This window comes from Cornus florida, unplaced genomic scaffold, assembly GCF_030987335.1.
Source record: "Cornus florida cultivar Cherokee Brave unplaced genomic scaffold, ASM3098733v1 CherokeeBrave_3.0.0_Hap2_Chr08, whole genome shotgun sequence".
NCBI classification, from domain to species: domain Eukaryota; kingdom Viridiplantae; phylum Streptophyta; class Magnoliopsida; order Cornales; family Cornaceae; genus Cornus; species Cornus florida.
In genome coordinates, this window is record NW_026775578.1 from 73021626 (window position 1) to 73036714 (window position 15089).

The following is a 15089-nucleotide window of genomic DNA, read 5'->3' on the forward strand; positions in this document are numbered from 1 at the left end:
TAAGCAGTCTCGTGGAAAGGCTTCTTCAGTATCCATTGGGGGTCAGTGGAAGAAGGCTAAGGCCGGGGACAGTTTACGTACCTAGGGACAGTCACAACAAGCTCGGTTTGTACCTGCAGTTCTAATATCTTTGGGGTTAGCCCAGGGAGTGATTTGTCACCACTGTCAGCAGCCGGGGTATATCAAGCCTCGCTGCCCACAACTTCAGCCACAGGCCAGTCAGTTACAGGCTAGTAAGCCTACAGCTTCGACAAATAGGGTTCGCGGAGCTTGTCATTATTAGAAGCAACCAGGTCACTTCAGGAGAGAGTATCTGAAATTGCAAGGCGGGACGCAGAGTGGCATAGGTTCACAAGTCGCATCGGCACAGTCAGCAGTTGTGCAGTCAGGTTTTAGGGTGCCTCAGGCACCGCAGTCAGCAGAGCTGCCAGTTAGTTCTTATCCAGTCAGAGGTTCTACGCCTACTACTTCTGGACATCAGTCAGGCCACCAGTTCATAGCAGTCGGGGGCTCAAGGACGAGCTTACGCACTGCCATAGGCCGACACCTCTGCTGGGACTTCTACAGTTCGAGGTATCTTTCCAGTTTTCAGTTCTTAGGCTAGAGTTCTTGTTGACACAGGTGCATCGCATTCATTCATATCTACTTCATTTGCACATTCATTGGGTCTGGAGGTCACACAGCGGGATGGTTTCCTTTGTGTTGACACACTAGTTGGGGTCTAATGTTTTTGGACCGTGTTTGTCAGGGTTGTGTTATTGAGATAACTGGGCAGACTTTAGAGTTCGATTTTGTTGTTTTCGATATGACGGGCTTTGATGTCATTCTCAAGATGGATTGGCTATCCTTCTTTCCTGCTACGATCGATTGTTTTCGCGGGAGGGTGACTATTTGTACTCCCAAAGGAGATTGTTTTCACTTCGTGGGAGATCAGAGTGATTCCCACTTAATGATGATTTTTAGTATCGGTGACTGGAGTCGCCACAGGTCCTACTTGGCTAGCCTGTTAGCTGACGAGGATAGTAGTTCAGGCTGCATTTACCCAGCAGTTGTTGTGAAGTTCTTGGATGTTTTTCCGGAGGAGTTAACGGAGCTTCCTCCTTTTCGGGAAGTTATCTTTGCCATTGATGTCATCCCTGGTACTGCACCTATCTCTATGGCACCGTACCGCATGGCACCGGCAGAGCTTAATGAGCTGAAAGCTCAATTGGATGATTTAAAAGCTAAAGGCTTTATTCGTCCTAGTGTTTCACCCTAGGGAGCACCGGTTCTTTTTGCGAAGAAGAAAGATGGGTCATTAAGACTTTGCATCAATTATCGTAAGCTGAACCACATCACAATTAAGAACCGGTATCCTTTGCCAAGGATTGATGACTTGTTTGATTAGTTGAAGGGAGCCACTTGTTTTTCAAAGATTGATTTAAGATTAGGTTAGTATTAGTTAAGAGTTAAGGATGAGGATATATCCAAGACCGCTTTCTGTATACGGTATGGCCATTATGAGTTTCTGGTGATGCCATTTGGTTTGACCAATGATCCAGCAGCTTTCATGGATTTGATGAACCGTGTATTCAGTGACTATCTTAATAGATTTGTAGTGGTGTTCATTGACAACATTCTAGTATACTCAGCTTCGGTGGAGGAGCATGAGTATCATTTAAGGACAGTGTTGCAGATCCTTAAGGATAACCGGTTGTATGCCAAGTTTGAGAAATACGAATTTTGGCTATCAGAGGTGAAGTTCCTTGGACATGTTGTGTCAGGGGGCGGAGTTGTAGTGGATCCATCAAAGATTGAATCAGTGATGGAGTGGGAACGTCTAAAGATAATGTTTGAGATTTGGAGTTTTCTTGGCCTAGCTAGCTACTATCAGAGATTTGTTCGGGATTTCTCTCATCTAGCGGCACCTATGACTCAACTTACCCGCAAGGGGGTCAAGTTCATATGGAACGAGGCTTGTGAGTTTGCTTTTCAGGAGTTGAAGGTCAGGTTGACATCGGCTCCAGTGTTGATCATTCCTGAATGTGGTTTGGGTTATGTGATCTTTTGTGATGCTTCGTGCGAAGGTTTGGGTTGTGTCTTGATGCAGACAGAATGGGTGGTTGCTTATGGGTCTCGACAGTTGAAGACTCATGAGTTAAACTATCCGACACATGATTTAGAGTTGGCAACAGTTATCTTTACCCTGAAGGGGTGGAGACAATATTTGTACGGGGAGAAGTTTAAGGTTTTCACCGATCATAAGAGTCTCAAGTATCTCTTCTAACAGAAGGATTTGAACTTGAGACAACGCAGATGGGTTGAGTTCATGGAGGATTATGACTTTGAGTTACAGTATCATCCGGGTAAGGCCAATGTAGTGGCCGACGCATTGAGTATGAAGTCACGGGGGACTCTTGCTAGCATTTCCATTCACAGATGGAAGATGCTAGAAGAACTTGCAGACCTTGGTTTACAGTGTTATGAGGATGTTTCGCAGGCTATTTTGTTTAGTCTTGTGGCCCAACAAGCTCTTATTACCAGAGTTATTGAGGTACAGTTAGAGGATGGGGAGATAAAGTCCATCCATGTTCAGATTTCAGGTGGTGAGAATGTAGAGGGTTGGACCTTACATTCAGACGGTGGTCTCAGGTACAAGGGGATGATGTTTGTTCCTTTGTCTTGTCGTGAAGACGTTCTTCAGGATTTTCACCACTCTCGACTCGCAGTTCATCCTGGTGGTACAAAGATGTATCACAATCTGCGACGATAGTTTTGGTGGCAGGGCATGAAACGGGACGTTTCACAGTTTGTGGCTCGATGCCTTACTTGTCAGCAAGTGAAGGTAGAACATCAGAGACTGGCAGGATTATTGCAACCATTACCAGTAGCTGAGTGGAAATGGGAGCATATCACTATAGATTTCGTAACGGGACTTTTGAGGTCTCAGGCAGGGAATGATGCCTTTTGGGTTATAGTTGATAGGTTGACTAAGACGGCTCACTTCTTGCCCATGGTAGTGACAGATAGTGCAGAGAGACTGAGTGGACTGTATGTGAGGCAGATTGTCATGCTTCACGGGGTTCTTGTATCCATTGTTTTGGATAGGGATCTGCGGTTCACATCTCATACGGGGCTTTATTTTAGCACGGCATTCCATCCTCAGACCGATGGTCAGTCGGAGCGCACCATTCAGGTATTGGAGGATATGTTACGGGCTTGTATCTTAGATTTCGGTGGTAGTTGGGAGGACTACTTGCCTTTGGTTGAGTTTGCCTACAATAATAGTTACCAATCCAGTATAGGCATGGCGCCTTCTGAAGCATTATAGGGCAGGCCTTGCAGATCTCCAGTTTGTTGGACCGAGGTCGATGATACCATTGCCTTGGGTTCGGACATTGTCATGGAGACTATAGAAAAGATCAAGTTGATTTGGCAGCGGTTGGCTACCGCACAGAGCAGACAGAAGAGTTATGCTGACAGGAGGAGGTGATCCTTGTCTTTTGAAGTAGGAGACTATGTCTTTCTTAAGATTTCTCCTCGTAAGGGACTTCTGAATTTTGCTAGACTGGCAAGTTATCTCCTAGATTCATTGGACCATTTGAGATATTAGAACGCGTCAGTGAAGTTGCTTACTGTATGCTGAGGAAGTACGAGCCGGACCCATCACATGTTTTACGATGGACAGATGTCATTGTTGATGAGGATGTGACCTACGAGGAAGGTCCAGTTCAGATTCTTAATTCACGAGAGCAGGTCTTGCGGACCAAGACCATTCCATTGGTTAAGGTCTTGTGGAGACACCATGGTGTCGAGGAGGCTACCTAGGAGCTCGAGTAAGAGGTTCACTCCCGGTACCCCCATTTGTTCTCTCTTTCAGGTACGATTCAATTTCGGGGACAAAATCATTGTAATGATCCGGTCTTTTTCCTTCCTTTCTTTTTTCGAAAATTCTTTTTTTTGTCTTTTCCCTATTTCATTCTTTAGTCATTTTTCCATTTTTCCATGCATACCCTCACTTTTTGTGCTCGGATTTGATTCCGGCTTTGTATACATCCATGATATTTCATTTCCATGATATCTACATTTTTACTTTTGTAAAAAAACATATTAAATGTTTACTTTTCTTGTAAAGTGCACGAAAGCATGACTTTTTGGTAATTACTCTAAACTTGAGGGGTTTTTGTGTAATTAAATAAAGTAATTATTTTTCATCTTAGGGACCATTTTATAATTTTATTTGGAAGATATTTTCAAAAAGGACCATTTTTCAATTTCTGAAAAATGTGACAAGTGTCACATTCCTAAGGTGCCACTTGTTGGTTTTGTGGTGGAACCACTTGGAGACATAATCTTTTGACACATGGAGGGTAGAGATTCACCCATTTGTTGGCCTAGGATATGGGCACTTGTTGGCATGGATGGTTGACAAGTGTAGGTTCAATATTAAGTCTTGGAAGTTTACATAGGATGGTGACAAGTGTAGGCTTCACAATTGGTCTTGCATTAGTGTGTGTGTGTGAGGTAGTGCAAGAGCACCTAGTGAGTGGAGAATCCCACCATTTAGCTTAGGGTTTACACCTCTATCTCATTTTTATCTCTTTCCTCTCAAGAACCCTAACTTAGCCACCATTGAAGACTAAGCTTGGTTTAAAGCTTTAGAATTCATTTTGGCCTCCTTCCACTCACCTTAGACTTATAAGCTTGGAACACTTTATCTTCCTCTCACTCTCCTCTAAAAAACCCTTGCTTGGCTTTACATTTTTAAGCTTGGTTGCCCTTGAATTATAGAGATTCTATTCTCTATTGAGGTAGGGGTGGTTGTATGTTTATCCTCATTGGGTTTATTATATACTGGAGCTTGATATATATTGATTACATGCCTTTTTAAATTCTTGTATTTGCTTATAAATAGAGATTTTATATGCTTGACTTAGGATTTGTGGATTAAGTCATGTATATGACTATTAAATTGTATAAGTAGGTTATTATTTAATGATTTGCCTAATACTTGTGATTTCATTGAGGGTTTATTATGAATATCTTGAAATTACACTTATGTTGTTAAGTAAATGGAGATTTCATTGAGAGTTTAGTATGAAAATCTTGTATATAGTACTTGTAATTACTTATCGGTAGATTACTATGTTTTATGATTAGTAATTGTGGCCTACATTAATATTAAATTCATATGGCATAATGTGTAGTAACTTTTGCTTGCCATTTTAGACATGTAACCTTAGGGCATGGTTTGCGTGGTTTTGCCCTACTTGTGCTTGGTAGGTTGTTTCATGCATTTAGATTGCATAAATGTCACGAACTTGTTGGTTTTTGGAAGCTTGTAAGGATATGAGATGTTGATGGCTAGGGTTTAGCTCTAGAACAGAGGATAAGAATTCTCCTAAGTCATAGTGCGCACTAGGTAGTACCTTGTGGGTCTTAATTACCCAAAATAACTTGTATGGTCTCGTGGCCACATATCCTAGCCTTTCCATTGTTTGATTTTGTATTACTTTCCAAGTTGTAAATCATGGATTTCTTGTAACTTGTAATTTGGTAATCTTAGTTATAATGTGGTTAGTGTACTTGTCTTGTATACTTGGATGCTATGTGCTTATCGTTTCAAACATTTGTATAGTTTGAGATGATCCCTTAGAGTACCATGGAAACATAGACGTTAGGTGGAATGCATCCTTGTGATGGTCTATGTTTGGTTTACATTATACTTGAAACTATAGGGTATGCGCATGTACCACATCCTACGAGTAACTTGATTACTCACCCTAGTTGTTTGGGTTGTTTTGCAGGTAAAGAGACTTTGTTTTGGGATGCATCACATCCCTAAGTTACTTTGATGCCTTGAAGTATTTTGTTGTATTTTTTAAAACATGCAAGTGTCAGCATGTAGTATCATTTTGGTGTAAAATGCTATTTTCGCCCTGAAATATGTAATGTGTACCTAAATATACTTTCTGATGCTTAAATAACATGTATGTATTGAGGCCATGGGCTAAGCATGTTTAATTTAGCACTTGTACTCACGTGGTACCATATTTTGCTTTAAGAATGTATTTTAACCAATTTTCGAGATTTAGCATGTATAATTCTTGTAATTGATGTGTATGAGGCCATGAGCCATTGTTCTATGTACAATTAATTAATATTATGCTTGTTGGCATGTTCATATGCTTAAATTCCCTTAAAAAGAATCAGTTTTGACTTATACATGTGGTTAGAATAAATCCTATAGGTTCAATTGCAAGTCTCATAGGTTTAGAGGAGCTTTCAATTGCTTTTCGAGGTGTTTCGGTCGACCGAAACACCATCTCGGTCGACCAGTGCCTTTTTCCAATCAAATGAACAGTAAAAAACATAGCGTTCAGGAGTGTTCTGTGAGTTTTGGTCGACCAAAATCTATTTCAGTCGACCGAAATAGCCCCTGTGCACCAGCACTTCCAGATTTCGATTCAGCATTGTTGTTCCGATTTCAAACGGCCATAACTTCTTTGTTTCTAACCCAAATGGGGGTGAATCTTAAGCCTAAACTCAAGGATTTTGAGTCAGCTTTCCAATGATACCAATTCCATACTCAGAATCAAATCACAGTGGGAGTTATTCAGGTTTTAGTGGGAGGGTGTCAGTTTTCACTTAAACCGGGAAAAGGCGTTTTGTGGGATTTTTGTCCAAAGTTCTTAGAACCTCTTGGAATGTTGTGAAATGATTTTTTTAGGTTGTGTGGACCTTATTTGACTTGTTTAGAGTCAAATTTCCCATCTCAGTTGTAAATTGACCATTTTGCCCTTGATTAACGAATTTTGCCCGTTTTGACTCCCATTCTTTTTTTTTTGCTCTCCTTAACTTCCATGACTTCATGGAAGGTCACACTAGTGTCTTAGGGATGAATTCTAACTCTAGAGACCTTGGCTTATCTTTTGCTTCCGCATACAGATCCGTTACTGGATTAACTTATGGGTCATTACTGATGCACCGGGTTGAAAAACCTGGGTTGTTATACTAGTAGTGAACTAGAAAGTAAAGGAATGAAATGGACAACTATATAACTATTAACTAGAAAGCAATAAATGAATAATGCCACTTTCGAAGGGAACAAGATTACATTTAGCATATGCAACAAGCCTTTTAAACCCCTAGGTTACCCCTAGTGGACGAGTGAAGTCTCGTAAGGGTTTCCAGAAATGATACCCACAAACATTAAGCTCATTCTTTCAAAAGAGGCACCAATATTGCAAACAAGCATTGGGAGAAAATTACCTCAAGTATGCAATTTTTCAACCCTTTTCCAAGCAATCTCCCAAAATTTCAACATCAAGCAAGCAAGTATGGTCCTCCACACATCAAGAAAATGATCATGCAAATCAAAACAACTCTAGAATCCTTTTTGAGTGGACCGGCATCAAGTATGTTGCTATCTTAGCCAACTAAAGAAATGATCACATCGTTACCCTCAAACTAACATACAAATCTAGTCCCAATCATTAAGACAAAGAGTGGACCTTTTATTAAAGCTTTATTGTTTTAGGTGCGCTAATTTTTTTCACTCGAATTTTTTTTTTTTTTTTTTTTAATCCTAAGGATCAAAGATTGAAGCATAGTGCAATGTGTTGATCTATTAAGCTTTCTAGCGATCTATGAGGTTGAGCGTTAGGTCAATGACTCCCAAACCAGACTGTTTTAGGGCACTAGGTGTTCAAATACCCCTAAAGACTTACAAGCTCAAATCAACTAGGCTACAAATCAAAACAACCTCCATCTAATCATTTCCCACTTCTCACCTTTTGGGAGAAGTCTTCACTTTTTATTTGCTTTTAAAACTTCTTTTTTTTTTGAATAAAAAAGTTCAATTATTAAACTAGAGTTTGGGCCCTCCACCTTTAGGCGCAAGAAATTCAGTGCTTGATAAGGCTAGAATCCCGGCTACTTAGTGAATAGGGGTTGTTATTTACCTTTATCACAATGAAAGCTTTCAATGCACTACTAGCCCAATTGGGATATAACCAACTCAATAATCAACAAAGTATGTACCCCACAAATGAATGCTAGTATGTCCCTGTGCTAGTGTAGAATATTAGAGTGAATCTCAAAACAATCAGAAAATTAGGAAGATGTGGACCACAAGTGCAAGCAAGATATCAATTTTTTGAAAAATTTACTCCTAAATGGCATCCACAAGGTATACAAGGAGTATTGGACTCTGAAGTCAAGCAATTTTTAAATTTTAAGCAATATAGTCCTCAAAAGATCGAAATCATAGCTAGTTATAGACCAATCATAGAAAATTCCTCAGATACACAAGTCATGCTCAAAATTTTATTGAAAGAAAATACTGTAATTAATACCATTACCCCCCCCCCCCCAAACTTAAATGGCACAATGTCTTCAATGTGAAAAGAGAACAAAGGAAAGAGTATACCAGTGCAGCTAAGCAAAGAATGGCCAGGACACAAGTATCCAAAGTAGGTGGCATAGCCCCCCCTCCCCCCCCCCCCCCAAACTTGGGATTAACTGTGGTCCTGAAAAAATGGCACTGGATAAAAGTTCAATAGACAACAAAGGGGATAATAACAGGTGCACAGTAGATATGTAAGTGTAAATGGGATAAGAAATTGAAGTAAAGAGAGAGGAAAAATGGTGGTCTTGAAAAATTCGGGCAGTACTCTTTCTTATTGAAGTCACTGGGATGCACCTGATGGAGTCAAGCACAGACAGATATATCAATACACAAATATGACATCTATAAACAAAGTATGCATAAAAGAGAAGTAAAGAATAGTACAGTACATCCAGTGTCTAGGCCAACAGACTAGCTACAAATATATAACAGTAGTAAAAATATGATAGATATCACAGATATATAATAGGAAAAGAAGACATGGAAATCATGAAGAGGAGGTAGGACGAGCAGGGCGTGCGGATGTCTCTGGATAGATCACGTAATACAGCTATGACATTAGTGCGGAGTGAAGCAATATTATCCCGGATGGAAACCATGCCGTCCTCCAAAGTCCGAAGACACTCTCCGAAGCTAGGTATCTGAGGTGGAGCCTCAGGTGCTGCTGGAGCGGGAGAATGATGATCCTGAGCCTGCTCCTCATTGTGAACAGCTGATCTAACCGGAGAGTGTTGCTCTGGGTCCTCTGCGGGCTGCTCCAAGTTAATATCCATGTGCATGGCAACCGGATTGACTGGTACATCGTCCGCCGCCTGCTCTACTGTTGCTGCCGCTGTCTTCTCCAACTCCTCTTTCTCTAGCTCCTCAGCTACCTCTACAATGTCATTCTGTAGACTCCTGATAAGAGCCTTGTAGCTTTTATCCTAATCCTTCTTCTGGAATGTGCAGGTCCCAGACTCAATACGCTCCCGTGGCTGGAAGGGATGGCACTGGTCTCTCAAAATCTGTGTGATGAGATGGCTGAATGGGAGATACTTAGCCCTTTTGGGCTTGGCCTTGCTAATGTGATCGACATATAGCTTCATCATGGTGTTCCAGATGAGCGCAGGAATGGATAACCAGTGCCTTGTATAGAAGGCATACAGAGCTGTAAGATAATTGCCACGCCTTTGTAGTTTGTGGCCGGTCATAAAAACATTTTGGAATAACACCAAATCAAAGAACCACATGTCATCTGGCAGATAAGTCCGAGTGGCAAAAGTCTTGCCACCGTCATAGTGACCTGTGAGTACAACGGCCATGTCTGCATATGAGGGCTTCTATAGGGTAGGATATATATCTTGGAGATCAGGAGGGCAGACGTGTGGATAGCAGTAAGATCTGGAAAGAGGGTCCACAGTGATACTGATGGGGTGGCCATCAATGGTAGTCCGCAGCTTCGCCAGGTTACTCAGGGCAGGTCGGAGGTTCTGGAACAACATCCGGACCAACTTTGGGTACACTGGGTATGTGACAGGGGCTAGTATGGCTGAGATACCCCTCCGGTCTATATCATCATATGCTGCTCTGGTAAGAACAGACTGGGAGAAGTAGTCTATGTCAAAGACCGACTCATGCGCCACCTGAAGGCGTGAGTATCTCAGCAATGACTGGTCTAAGTCCTGGGCTGGTTGAGCTGGTGGTGGTGATAGAGATGGTATGTGCTTAGCCTCAGCACCAGCCTGTGAAGAAGATGCCTCATCCGAAGACTATAATCTACTGTCAGCGGATGGAGACTGAGGCGGAGTAGGCTCTGCTGGCTCCTCCTGAATATGAGAGGGCTCTGGCTCGGACTCATGAATGGGGTCCTGGGCGTGAGATGGACTTGCTTGGTCATCTAATCTCCGCCTGTCCCTGTAGTGATAATGTCCACGAGCAATAGTCTTAACTCTCGCTAAATAAAAGGAAAACTTGTAAAGAGGAAGTCAGTACCGGTATAAAGAATTAAAGCACAGTTTATAGAATCATGTATGTCAAATAGGATAGACAAAGAAGATAAGGAACATGTATCTATGCAAGTGATAAAGAATAAGTGACATGACGTGAAATATGCTAGACAGTATAAGTATGGAATGCATCCAATGTGGAAAATACAGGCATTGGGCATGTATGAGATAGCATGAAACACAAGAGATGGTGTGTGAAGTGTGTGATGCAAATCTGTGAAGTTCGATCGATCACAAAAATGTGAGATCGATGCAAGTTTGATCGATCATGAATAAGTGAGATTGATTTGTTATGATCTGAGAAAAAGTTCGATCGATCAAACTGTGAGGTATAACTCGAAAAGTCACAGATCTATGACGTGGATGGCACGGAGGCCTCACAAATAAGCTTGTGGGCCCTTCTACACAATAAATCAACATATTTAGTCAGTTTCCTTGGCCCGTGACCCCCAAAATCAAGAACTAAAATCAAAAAATATAAAACATATATATACATATATATACACATATATACATAGCTTCAAAGCTTCATCAATGGCAAGATTCATCATCAAAACATCATAAATCTAACATGGAAGGCATGGATTCATGAAAATAAAGCTTGAAATCAAAAGAGGGGTTTCAAATCTTACCTTAAACCGAGAGATGAGATGAAAGGGAGATGAGATCTGAGATTCGAGATGAAGTGGAGAGATTCGAGATGAGATGGACTCGCCGGAGGGTTCGCCGGAGGTGAGGAAGTGAGTTGCAGCGGCGACGGATGAAGATGGGGGTGTTAGATCGATCCGTGGTATTGATCTAATAACCCTAGGTTTGATTTTTAAAAACATTCCTTTACCAGTTCGATCGATCAAACTGAAATCTCAGATCGATTGAACTGTGATCGATCTCTCCTCACTAAAAGACTAAATTGTTTTGATGCCCTTTTTTTTTTTTTTTTTCGATTGAATAAAGAAAAGTTTAAAAATGAAAAATATTTTTTTGGATTTTTGAAAAAAAATAAAACTAAATAAAACAAAAATAAAATAAACTATTTTTGGCATATAAAACAAAATAAAATATATATAATTTATTATTTTAAATTTAAAATTCAAAACAAAATATCAAACTTAAAACAAAATAGTAAATCAAGAAACAGAGATCAATCTCTCCAAGATCGATCTCAGAATAACTCCGATCGATCTAGCATGCAAAAACCTGTAGACATGTTCGATCGATGGGACAGAGAGGCCTTTCGATGCAGGTTGGATGCAAATTCAAAAATTTTCTAAGTGTTGGGATTGCAGATTGATCCAAGATGAAGTTGGATCAATCGAAGAACTAAAGATCGATCTAGGAACAAGTTCGATCGATGGGATAGAAAGTTGAAATATGCAGGTTTCCTTTGAACGATTGGACAGAGAGGTGATTGGATACAGGTTTGATGCCGGTATGGAGTTTGATCGATTGAACCTCCTTGGAGATCGATCGAACTTATGTAAAATGCTCATTTTCAGCATGAGAGTGCATGTAATCCTAATCACAGTTCCTAGCAATGTATATGAACCTAAACCAAATATCTAGACTTCGCAAGAAATGAAATTTAAAATAGAATTAGGGAGGAATAGGGTTATGACACCCTACGAAATGTACTAGTCTTTAATATCTCTAGCAAGACGTTGGGCTCTTTTAGCCCGGGTCAAACATCTTATAGTGCATACCCTCCTTGATGGGGTGATAAGTGTTTTGAACTGCACCCAACAAATGGTTCCCTAGAGAACTTGTTGGATTAAGCTCAAAAGAAATTTTTGGTCCTTAGTCAAAATGATCTTTGGGCTTCCATGCCCTTTCAAAACAAGATTTTGAAACTACTTTCTTGGAATTCAGGGTTGAGGATGAACTTTTTGGAACGTTGGTTTCAAGCAAAGACTCTTTTCTTTCACATTCAAGGTCATGATATTTCTCTACAACCTTCACTTCTTCATGCTTGTCAAATGAATTAGGGGTTGGATTAAAGATATTCAATTTCACCTTCATGTGGCCAAATGAGATCTTCATTATGCCCGTCCTACAATTAATGTTGGCATTCGCGGTTGGCAAGAAAGGACGACCAAGGATAATGGGAATTTGGCTCTTAGGATTCGGGACCGGTTCCATGTCAATGACAATGAAATCAACGAGGAAGAAAAATTTATCAATCTTAATCAATACGTCCTTAATGATACCCCTAGGCTTTTTGATGGATCGGTCGGCAAGTTGCAAAACCACCGACGTTGGTTTTAAGTCTCCTAAGCCTAATTTGACATATATCGAGTATGGAAGAAGATTAACACTTACTCCTAAGTCAAGAAGAGCCCGATTAATGAGATGATCTCCAATGATGCATGAAGTGGTAGGTGAACCGGGGTCTTTGAACTTTGGAAGAGTGTTATGTTACAAAATTGAGCTTACTTGCTCGGTTAAGACCACTTTCCTAGGTGCTTGGCTTTTGTTCTTCCTCTTTTGGGTGCATAAGTCTTTCAAAAACTTGGCATAAGCCAGAATTTGCTTGATTGCATCCAAAAGTGGAAGATTGACCTTCACTTGCCTAAACACATCCATAATTTCCTTTGTTTTGCCATTTTGCTTGTCAATTGAAATGGATCCTTTTAAGGCATCCGGAAATGGAGCTCTTGGCTCAAAAACCTTTTCAGAAATTTTCTTTGAAGTCTCTTCAACACAAGAAATTTTGAAATCATTTTGTAAATTTTTCTTTTCAAAATCACCTTTTAAATCACTTTTTAACACATTCTCATTTGAAAGATCATGCATATGCAATGAATGAGGAATATGTTAAGAAACGGGACGGGTGTCAATTTTGGGTTGCACTGGTTCATTCTCTTCCTTGGACATGCCTACTTGGTTGTCCACGATCTTCCCACTTCTCAAGGTAGTCACCACATTGACATGCTCTATTGTGTGACCTTCTGATGAGGAATGAGTCTCCACAACACATTGTTGCTTGGGTGGGGCATTCAAAGGCATTTTCCCTTTCTCTCTAGCATTTAAAGTACTAGATATTTGCCCTACTTGGGTTTCTAGCTTAGCAATGGATTGAGAATGAGAATGAAGCAATTGAGTGTTCGCCTTTAGAGTGCCTAGAGAGGTCAAAACATTCTCTTCAAAAGCAGGACTCCTAGCATTTCCTTGAGAATATGATGGTTGATTAGGAAAATGAGAATTAGAAAATTGATTTCCTTGTGATTGAAATGATGATCTAAAACCTTGGGAACCTTGGCTTTACATTGAAGGTGGAACATACTTCCCTTGGAAACCACCTTGGGGAGGGTTTGAGCCTTCCCCTTGGTTTCTCCAAGAGAAATTCGAGTGATTCCTGCAACTAGGATTATAATGATTTCCATAAGAATTGTTCACTTGATTAACAAAAGCTACATTGACTTGTTCATGATGCTCACTTTGAACATGTGTATGAGTACAATTGGAAGTAGAATGTAAAACACTTGAACAAGTCATACATGTCTCATTGGATGCATGATGGGAATGGTTGGGGATGGAAGATACTTGATTTGCCGAGTTTTGGTTGATCAAGAATTGATCAAACCTTTGAGATAAGGATTTCATCTCAGCGGCTATTTCATTGGAATGGTCAACTTGATGTAAGCCAACACTCTTCCTTCCACTTAAATTCCTACCATTCTTAGAAGCTAAAATTCGATGCAAAGAATTTTCACTCATGCTCTCACAAAGACGCCACACATCATCCTCATGCCTATTAATGTAAGAGCCACCCATGGAAGCATCAACCATGCCCTTGTAATTGTCCGATAAGCTCTCAAAGAAATATTGAACTAATTGCCATTTGGGCATGTCATGATGTGGACACTTCCTAAGCAATTCATTGAATCTTTTCCATGCCTCATGGAAAGTTTCCCCATCCCCGTGTGAAAACTCTCGAATTGAGGTTCTCATGGCATTGGTCTTAGAAACTGGATAGTACTTTTTTAAGAACTCTTGTTGTATTTCTGCCCAAGAAGTTATTGAAAAGGCCTAAGATTGTTAAACCAATATTTTGCCTTGTCTTTAAGGGTGAATGGAAAAAGTTTAAGCCTTAAGACCTCTTCTTGCATGTTCGCGCATCTCACGATGGAACATACTTCAAGAAACTCATCCAAATGCTTGTAAGGTTCTTCACTTGGAAGTCCAGGATAGTTAGGAAGCATTTGAATGGTTTATGGTTTGATCTCATAGTGGTGTGCTCGAAATGGTGGCAATTGAATGCGTGTGGGTGCATTGTATTCATTAGGTACATAGTGATCTCTTAAAGCAAGGGGAGGATTAGCAATTGAAGGTGTAACATGGGCACCTTGATTGCCTTGAATGATAGGAGGTTGTGGAGCATAGATTAGCTTTGGCATTCCCAATGGAACTTGGCTTTGTTATTGTGATGGGTGAATGAATGGCCTCGGCATGCCTAATGGTACTTGCATGTTATCATGATGCACATTCGGGTGGAGGATGCCTTGTTGGTCTATGTGACCAAGTTCCTCCACATGGTCCTCATTATGTCCTTCCATTAATGAAATGGATTGACTAGAACTTTCTCTTCCCTAGGGTTTCGAACAATGGATTCAAAATGAAAATTAAGAGGGACAAGAGTAGGTTTTAATGATCTACGACTATGCATGCACAACAAAACACAACAAGCAACAAGTAATGAACAATCACTTCACCTTAGC

At 40.5% G+C, this 15089-nt stretch overlaps 1 pseudogene; it reads left to right on the forward strand.

The window, feature by feature from the left end:
- The first annotated feature begins 14218 nt into the window (after nt 1–14218).
- Nucleotides 14219–14317, forward strand: LOC132272057 (small nucleolar RNA R71; annotated as a pseudogene).
- The last annotated feature ends 772 nt before the right edge of the window (nt 14318–15089 follow it).